General features: G+C 46.0%; 1 protein-coding gene across 11 annotated transcripts in view; it reads left to right on the top strand.

The window, feature by feature from the left end:
• Window positions 1-4,352: 4,352 nt before the first annotated feature.
• Window positions 4,353-10,044, top strand: part of LOC121876659 (thymosin beta-like) — a 30,288-nt gene continuing 24,596 nt past the window's right edge. For 4 of the 11 annotated variants that reach the window (XM_042381983.1, XM_042381991.1, XM_042381990.1 and 1 more), the window contains exon 1: window positions 4,437-4,506. The gene's annotated coding sequence lies outside the window, so the exon portion shown is untranslated. Of the gene's footprint in view, window positions 4,507-10,044 lie in introns of all 11 variants that reach the window. The other 7 variants (XM_042381989.1, XM_042381993.1, XM_042381994.1 and 4 more) reach the window with 4 other exon arrangements.

A 10,044-nucleotide genomic window follows, 5' to 3' on the forward strand; every position in this document is an offset into this window, starting at 1 on the left:
TCCCCCCACCACATTCCTCCCCCCACCCATCCCCTCCCCCACCCACATCCCCTTCCCCATCCCCTCCCCACCATCCCCTCCCCACCACATCCCCTCCCCACCCTCCCCTCCCCCCACATCCCCTCCCCCCGCCACATCCCCTCCCCACCACATCCCCCTCCCCCACCACATCCCCCTCCCCCCCCACCATCCCCCTCCCCACCACATCCCCCCTCCCCCCCACCCCGTTCTCAACAAAGTATTAAATCAAGTGAGATAAACAAATGACTAACGGGGATTAGAGTGTCATGGTAAGGGTGAAATATAAGTTTAATTTAGTTATATAAACAAAAGCTTCCAGTCTATACTAGTTCAAGTTCATCCTGTTTCCACCATTACCACGTCACTTCCGCTCACTGACACACACACACACACACATACACATATATATATACTCATACATACACACGCATACATACACACACACACACACGCATATATACACACACACTCACGTTTTCTTGGTCGACACAAAGTCACCTGTTCTTTATCTCAGGAAACACACGTGATAGAGAAGTCGTCTGGTGGCTGGCTAATCCGTGATAACCTTAGGTCGTTTTGAGGGCAGGTGACAAAATTCAGTATACACACACACACACACACACACACACTCAGGAAAGACAGACAGTCAGACAGACAGACAGACAGAATGGCCCTCTACAACACTTCATAATTACAGAATACAAACACAAATACATTTATTTAACTTTATTTAATGTTCAGTATATCACCTTTGACACATACTAATTATAGCAGCACGTGTTACCTGTGTGTGTGTGTGTGTGAGGTACCTTGATTGCCTACCTGTGTAATGTTTTGGGTGAAATAAACTAAGGTATCTTTAACTGGGGTGTCTAATCTTCACATGATCCAGATATATATACAGACGTACAGATACATTGACTACTGAACTATTACGTAACCATAAATAAGTCCTCTTCATTCAGCTAAATATAAATGTTGTTTTTGTCTAAAGTTGAAAAGGATGAGTAACATATTGCACAATCACCGGCAGAGTCAAGTCATTTTGCCAGGGTGCCAACTACCCCTTTCCCTATAACCCCCTGCCAAGACGGTATATTTCTGGTTTCATCACTAAGTATACCACGCTATTAATATACGGAGTCAGGTGCATCAGACTCAAGTTGGCACTGGTTAACTATTTTACTACTACTGCTATTATTACTATTATTATTACTATTAGTATTTAGCCGATATAACCTACTGTACAGTGGATCTACTTAAGGGGAGAAAAACAAATGAGCATCAGTTAAAGTGAGAGATAATGAATATAAGGAAAATATACAGACAATGAGACGATACAGAGAATGATGAAAAATTACCCCAAAGATAAATAAATGAAGAAGAATTCGAAGTTGTATTGGAAGAAAGCTGAGAGAATGAGTGTGAGAGGCATGGGGGACTGTTGGGTAATGTTCGTAGGAGTGCGTTAAGACTGTGTAGTGTCGTGATGCTGGTTTAGGGACGGTATGGTGAGAGGGGTTAAGACTGTGTAGTGTCGTGATGCTGGTTTAGGGACGGTATGGTGAGAGGGGTTAAGACTGTGTAGTGTAGTGATGCTGGTTTAGGGACGGTATGGTGAGAGGGGTTAAGACTATTAATAGTGTCGTGATGCTGGTTTAGGGACGGTATGGTGAGAGGGTTAAGACTATTAGTGTCGTGATGCTGGACTTGGACATTATGGTGAGAGAGGAGTTAAGACTTTAATAATAGTGTCGTTATGCTGGTTTAGGGACGGTATGGTGAGAGGGGTTAAGACTGTGTAGTGTCGTGATGCTGGTTTAGGGACGGTATGGTGAGAGGGATTAAGACTGTGTAGTGTCGTGATGCTGGTTTAGGGACGGTATGGTGAGAGGGGTTAAGACTGTGTAGTGTCGTGATGCTGGTTTAGGGACGGTATGGTGAGAGGGGTTAAGACTGTGTAGTGTCGTGATACTTGTTTAGGGACGGTATGGTGAGAGGGATTAGGGACAAGTGAGAAGGTTGGTGAGTGGTGTTGATGGGATGGTGAGGGGTGGTGAGAGATACAAAGCACGAGTGAGGGGGATGGTGAGAGAGGGGTGGTGAAGGATGAAAAAATCGTCAACAGTGATAAGTGAAACACACAAAGGAGGAATGTCTCAGCTATTGGGTTAAATTATAAATAGCAATGAATTAATGAGTGTAAAGGAGAAAAACGAATAAACCGAAATTAAATGAAGACAAAAAAGTTACAAAAATAAAATACACGAGGTTAATAATAACAGTTAAACGCTGTGGATCTGACGAAATTGCGCGTGTTTTTGTGGTGACGTCACTATTCCTGGATGTCCCATGCCAAATACAGTGACCAGATTATATAATACTTAGATATATTAATGAATTCCAAAGTCCATTATTATGTCAATATGTCCCAGTCTACGTGATAAGTCCCTGAGCTGTGAATATTTTTGTGCCATGTCATTGAATGGATGCGTAAAGGTTAGCCCCTTGTTATTTCACTTTAATATTATCCTCCAACTTATTTCACCTGAAGATTAACCACTCTAAAGCTAACCTAACCTAACTTAACCTATCCTTCCTATGTAATATTGAAATTAGTGTGTTTAATCATCAGGTGAAAATAAGCTTGCGAGATAATACGCTTAGGGGGAGAAGCTTGGTGGTAGAGTTATCACCATATGTTAGTGTTATTCCGTAGGTTGTAGAGTTATCATCCATCTGTTAATAATTGTTCCGTTAGCCAGAAGAGATTAACAGCAGTATTCCGTTGCATGTGGTGGTAGTGATGGTAGTACAGTAGTAGTAGTAATGGTGGTAGTGGTCTACGGAGTGCAGCTGTGTGTGTGTGGTAATCGGTCAGCACCCCTCTAGCGTCAGCGGAAATGACGGAGGCAGCTGCTGCGGCTCTCCTCCACTTGCTCGGCTCATTCGCTCTCCCCTTTTCTGGCGATTTTGAGGGTGGAAGGGTTTAACATTGCTCGATATCACACAACTTTTGCTCTTTACTTTACCACTGTCTGTTCACCCAACAGGCAGCATGTGTGATATTGAGGGAATGTGGGAAAATAAAATGGTTTGTCGTGGAGCTTTGTGGAGGGGAGGAGAGGGAGGGGGCGGTGGGGTGGATTTTGATAGAATCGTAACGTTAATTCGTCTGTCTGTCTGTCTGTCTCGATGATTGGTGATCTGTTTGTATTTAAGTTTTCTTTATACTTAGATCACTTGAAGATTAGACACCCCAGCTTATTTCACCTGATGCTTAACCTAATCCCACAGGTAGCATGGGTGTGGTCTAATCTTCAGGTGATCCTTAAACGTAATACAAATTTATCATCAAATAAACACTAAAAGATAACATCAAAAGATTTACATTAACTATTTTTATCACACACACACACACACACACACACACACACACACACACACACACACTGACCTTGCCCTTCAGTCTTCAGAGGGTCAGACGTGTGTGTGTGTGTGTGTGTGTGTGTGTATCATGTTTGGAATGGATGGCTTATGTGTATGGATAATTATTAAAGACCTTATTATTGTGGTTGGAAGGACAGACAGACAGACAGACAGACAGACAACCTAACATATGACAAACTAACCCGACCTACCTTAACTAATCCTGATTTAACCTGACTAATCTGTCCCTTCAACTTGGGGATAAAATAATAATAGTAATGAAGAATTGCACCCATACATGTAATAGATATAAATGTACCTGATAAATATTACAAATTAAAATAAGAATTATACATATAACAGAAGAGGGCGTCCCCAGGGGGTGTATCGTAAGGGGAGGGAGCTGAGGCAGGAGAAAGGAGGTAAGAGGGAAGGGCGAGAAAGGGCAGGCAGCAGTAGGCGATCAGGGAAGGCAGGAGAAAGGTAAGTGGAGAGTGGCGGGAGGGAGGCGGGGAGAAGGTGGGTGAGGTGTGGTAGGTCGTGGGAGAGAGAGAGGTGACTAACCGGGATGTTTTTACATGAATCAGTTATATTTATGTATTTCTATTAATTAGGCATGTTGTAATAATAGTAAAAACAAAACAAAAACATCATATATGCATTGTGAGTTGGGATAGATCATATTTTCTCCCAAATGTGTCCCGTGGCCGAGTAGAAACGGCCGTTGTGCGTCCAACCATCGTTACACGATAATGATTGTCACGGCGTGGGTGTCGGCCACCAATATTTTCCGTGCAGTGAGCAAGATGGTATAATTGTCTTGCCTTCCGTTGAGGTGACGTCCACCGAGGAAATCGCAGTATAGGGTAATTATGTGTGTGTTGCCCATGACTCACTGATAGCAAGGTTTGAACTGGTAAAAAAGAAGCGCTAGCAGATGGCGACATCTAGCAACTCCCGCTAGTTGAGTCATCGGTTAGGGAGTTTCTCTGCCGCTTGGTCGCCTGGCAGTTGAGCTTTGGATTTCAGAGAGGTAGGACGCTTTCTTTGCTCATAGTGAGTGTAGTGGTAAAAATCTTGTGAATTTATTTCTGAAGGCACAATACAGCTAGCTGAAACTTCTGCGCCTTCCGAAATGGATCAGTTTTCACCATATGTTTCTACTGAGTTTTCTCGCTTTTAACTGTTCATTTTGAAAATGCCGGCGGCATAAGGAAACTGCGCCTGGTGATACTAAATGCTTAGCAGGCCTCAAGTGAAGCATTATTGTATCGTGTTTGTAATCATAATTAAGTTGTGTGTCATTTAAGTGTGGGAGTATGAATGTGGCGCGGTTTGTATGTTAGAGCCGGTGTCTGACACAGGCGGCGTGAGAGGGTGTGGCAGGGGGGGAGGGGGGGGTGTTAGGCAGCGTCTGGATTATGTCGAGCATCGCACTCAACTTAATTATTACTACAGTGCGAGAGGTATACCTTAATATACCTCACAACCGGAGCTGAGAGAGAGGTATTTGTAAGACGGTCGTAAGCGAAGCCTTGAAATCATTCTGACCTGAGTTGGAGGCGAGAGCTCGGGTGATGTGTTGACTGGCTAGCTCATCTTAAAAGCATTGTTAGAGTGAAACGTAATTAGGTGTTCTTATTTACGAAATAGATGTAAATGTAAAACTATGCGAGTTTTAAGATTTTAAACTAGAAGCATTAGGAAGTTGGAATTTGTTGTTTCAATGTCTTTGTCTTGTGGCTGGAGGGTGGTGTGTGTTGTGTAGGCCAGGTAGGTTCGTCAGCAGGAAATCCGGCTGTGTATGTGAGGAACAGCCATGTGGACAGACCTGCAGTGTTTAACGGAGTCGCGGTAACGGCAGCAGATGGCCGGCGTTGTCGTGGCCCGCTGTAGGCGCCGTCCTGTTACCGCTTGAGCGGCAGGTGTGGTTGGTACTTCTCTTGGTTGAATACCACCTCCACACCAACGTTTTATACCGACTACTGTACCTTGTGTGGCTGACAATGTTCGACGATCCCTTGTGTGGTGTGCATGGCGGACGCTCGACGACCCCTTGTGTGTGTGGCAGACAGGCCTGAACCCCTTGTGTGTGTGGCAGACAGGCCTGACGACCCCTTGTGTGTGTGGGCAGACAGGCCCGACGACCCCTTGTGTGTGTGGCAGACAGGCCTGACGACCCCTTGTGTGTGGGGCAGACAGGCCCGACGACCCCTTGTGTGTGTGGCAGACAGGCTCGACGACCCCTTTGTGTGTGTGGCAGACAGGCTCGACGACCCCCCTTGTGTGTGGCAGACAGGCTCGACGACCCCTTGTGTGTGGGGGTGACAGGCCTGACGACCCCGTGTGTGTGGCAGACAGGCCTGACGACCCCTTGTGGTGCAGACAGGCCTGACGACCCCTGTGTGTGTGGCAGACAGGCCTGACGACCCCCCCTCGACGACCCCTGTGTGTGTGGGCAGACAGGCCTGACGACCCCTTGACGACCCCTTGTGTGTGTGGCAGACAGGCCTGACGACCCCTTGTGTGTGTGGCAGACAGGCCTGACGACCCCTTGTGTGTGTGGCAGACAGGCCTGACGAGACACGACGACCCCTGTGTGTGGGCAGACAGGCTCGACGACCCCTGTGTGTAGACAGGCAGGGGCTCGACGACCCCTTGTGTGTGGCAGACAGGCCTGACGACCCCTTGTGTGTGTGGCAGACAGGCCTGACGACCCCTGTGTGTGTGTGTGGCAGACAGGCTCGACGACCCCTGTGTGTGTGTGTGGCAGACAGGCTCGACGACCCCCTGTGTGTGTGTGTGGCAGACAGGCTCGACGACCCCTGTGTGTGTGTGGCAGACAGGCCTGACGACCCCTTGTGTGTGTGTGTGGCAGACAGGCCTGACGACCCCTTGTGTGTGTGTGTGGCAGACAGGCCTGACGACCCCTTGTGTGTGTAGACAGGCCTGACGATGTGTGTGTGACAGGCTCGACGACCCCTTGTGTGTGTGTGTTGACGACCCCTGTGTGTGTGTGGCAGACAGGCTCGACGACCCCTCAGACGACCCCCCCGACGACCCCTGTGTGGCAGACAGGCCTGACGACCCCTGTGTTTGACAGGCCTGACGACCCCTTGTGTGTGTGTGGCAGACAGGCTCGACGACCCCGTGTGTGGGCAGACAGGCTGACGACCCCCTGTGTGTAGGCAAACGCCCTGACGACCGCTTGTGTGTGGCAGACAGGCTCGACGACCGCTTGTGTGTGGCAGACAGGCTCGACGACCGCTTGTGTGTGGCAGACAGGCTCGACGACCCCTTGTGTGTGGCAGAGTTTCAACCCCGTGTGTCGCAGACTGGATTAAACCCTTGAATATGGCAGACTAACTGAACCAACTCTTGTGGGAGAGGATTGGCAGACTCGCGTTTTGTGTTAAAATACTGGCAGACAGAAGTTGTCCCTTCTATTCCTTTAGACACTGGCGTAATTTGAGACAAGCAAATTTTTCGCACAAAATTTAAGGTGAAAGTTGAACAGTGATATTTACGTAGTCTAAAGATCTTGTTACTTGATGGTTAGGTTTGGTTAGTTTGTCCACAGGTTTCATGAACTGTTCAGCCTCTTTTTCCATGGGGGGTAGCGTTGTTTAACATGGTGTGATAAGGAAGGACATCGTAACTTGGCGGGTTTAGACACTCGTGTAGTTGTAGGGTTTCCTTTCCGTAACATTGTTCACCACTGCTTCACCAGGCTCAGTCAGTTTCAACATGTGATGTGTTCTATACATTTTTAGAATACCACATTATTTTTTCCATGGTTCTTGTTTAGTGTATAGTCTGTTGAATGCGTAAAACATCATCAGGTACTGTAGTTTACATTGTACCGTTTCATCTTAAAAGTACAAGGATTTACCGATGTATAGTTACGTATTAAATCTTGATAGGTGGTCCGTGCATCGTGTTTATCTGGGTGGTCTAACGAATAATGTAGAGGTCGAGTGTGTGGTGGAGCTTGTAGTGCTATGGCAACAGCGGATATCCCATGTTAACAGTTGCTTGTACTTTAAATTCCTGGTCAAACTAATCACCTATTCCCGATCTACTATGGCAATATGTAAATTCTTTCTGTATAAAACATGTTATTTTATACCCAACAATATAACCATGATAAATCTGTGGCTCCCAACGGTGCCTCCAGCCACTTACGGCACCCGCATGCAGCTCCCAAACGCTCGGTTTAAAGCATCCTTGTGAGCTTCCATCCACTGAACAGGGTGATTTTAATTTTCATGCCTAACGAAAAGAACCGGTGGCATTAAATATATAAACTGTTTTAATTTGAATTATAGTTTTCGTAAGTTTATTAAGCTAGGTGTCATCGGAAGTGTATAAATCTTTGACTGATCTGCTCTTGGGTGCCGAGGTAAATTTGCTTGTTCTCCATATTTGACTAATTTAGGTCTACTGTAGTACGTGCTCTATGTACCACAGTTTCCTTGCATATTGTACGTTAGTTCAGCAGTTTTGCGACTAAAAATAGTCCATGCTAAACAGTTACGATTGTCATGGATGGCGGGGGGAAAAAAAGTTTGGATTACAACTCTTGGGGAACCGCCTGCCAGATTTGACGAGCTGTGGCTATGTCAGTGAAGCTGTAGACCATAGATGGACAGAACCTTAGACTCACAGGAGCGATTGTTATATTTTTTCCTTAACTGATGAGAGCAGCCAAAACACTCGTTCATATATTTATTCCCAGTTAAGGACATAGATGGTATCTAAATCTAGGGGAATCCAGGTCTCGAGCGGCTGTCAGTTTGGGGATTTTCCCTGGTTACCCATTTCCTTGCAGGAGTCCAAAGTAACATGTTTAACGTGAATTAAAGATTTTTATCATTGAAAACTATATGGAATGAAAAAAATATTCAAGACCGAAAATAATTTGTGGATAAGTTAATAGTAAAACTTAACTTTATACACCTTTAACTTGTAACCTTATTTAGGGTTGAGTGGATCACGAAGGAAAGGTGGGGGGGGGGGCGGCATGAACATAATGAGTCACGTAACAGGGAACAGCGGTGACTTAAATCCACCCCCACCCTCCTTGTGGGGGGACCTCAATGCCCGACACCCCAGTCTGCTCTCAGGGGCCCTACCCAAAACTCCCGGGGTAACTCCTGACTTTCGTACCCACAAACCACTGATGACCCTGTTATCAACACCTCTTCCCTCCCTGACCAGATATCCCTCCTCCTAGAGACAGGCCTGGCATTTGACATTATGAGGGACCTGCCACACTGCCCTAAACAGATAAATTGTACCGGGAATTTTCCCCCTCCACACACTTATCATTGTCACTTTATGTAACTTGCTGACAAAACCCATTACCCTTCAGGCTTTTATGCCCCGAATGCAGGAGTCATGAAGGCAAGCATGAAGAACCTCGCATGCTTCCCAGATGGGCGCCGTAAACGCTTTTGCGCTTCACCTTGCACAGGATGACAAGGGGGTGCCCAATAAACTAGCCCCCTCGGGGGCAAATATAAAACAAATACTAAGCAAGAACGGTGATCCTGTTAAGCCGCCGGTCTTACAACCTGGCGACCCAGAGTGCAGTTTTTTGTCGAGGCAACGCTAGATGACGCGCATTGGCAATTATACAGTGTAATATATATATATATATATATATATATATATATATATATATATATATATATTATGAATAAAATGGCTTTTTCGTTGAAAAAAATAAAGGTAGCTGTAAATTAACTAATCGCCAAGTAAGCTTTATTTCTCAAACGAATGTATTTAGCTTGGCAGTTATTTCACCACAGACTAGAACTATAACTGTCTTTGTATTTTTAATTTTTATTGCTTTAGTTAAGGTGGTACTGGGTGCAGTAGCGTCATGGCTGTTGTGGTGTTTCGGAGCTCCAGTGTTGCCTCCTGTACCTCTATTGTCGTGGTAACCGTTTACATGCTACTACGCTTTGGTTGGGAGTATTAGCTGCTGTTGCAACTACATTGAGTAGCTACAACCACTCGTAAGAAAGATTGTCCGCACGGTCGGTAGACTGCTGCTGAAGTAATATATTGTAAACAGTTGAAGTTGATACCCCATGTTGCTCTTTGGTAATAATACGGCACGTGGCAGCGTGTCGTAACCTGAACTAATTCCAGGCCCAGTGCGTCTGGTCCCGTTTGTAAAACGGTTTCACGAGCTGCGGCATCTTACTATTACTTAAACATTTTGGAAAGGATGACGTGACGTACCCGGGAGGGTACCATAGCTGGTGCCCTAATTACCATGGTGATCCTCGGGTACAACGGTACACCCCCGTCTGAGGCATGGCTCACCAGGTGTCGGTCATAATTAATCACCACACGGTAGCGGTTGTCTGTATTTTGGTTGGCTCTAAACCGGAAGTGATCTTTTGTAGAACATTTCTGTTATCACAGCAAGTGGAAGTAGGTGCCACGTAGTGTTTTCTTGGTAGTTCGACATGGTATCGCGTTGGAAGTGACACATACCAGGCAGGGCCTTTTACCCTCACCTGCCCTCAAGACCGCTGTCTGGCCGGAGGGTTACCCAGTCAGCCATTTTGACCCAGTTTT

This window comes from Homarus americanus, unplaced genomic scaffold (genome assembly GCF_018991925.1).
Source record: "Homarus americanus isolate GMGI-L3 unplaced genomic scaffold, GMGI_Hamer_2.0 scaffold28, whole genome shotgun sequence".
NCBI lineage: Eukaryota > Metazoa > Arthropoda > Malacostraca > Decapoda > Nephropidae > Homarus > Homarus americanus.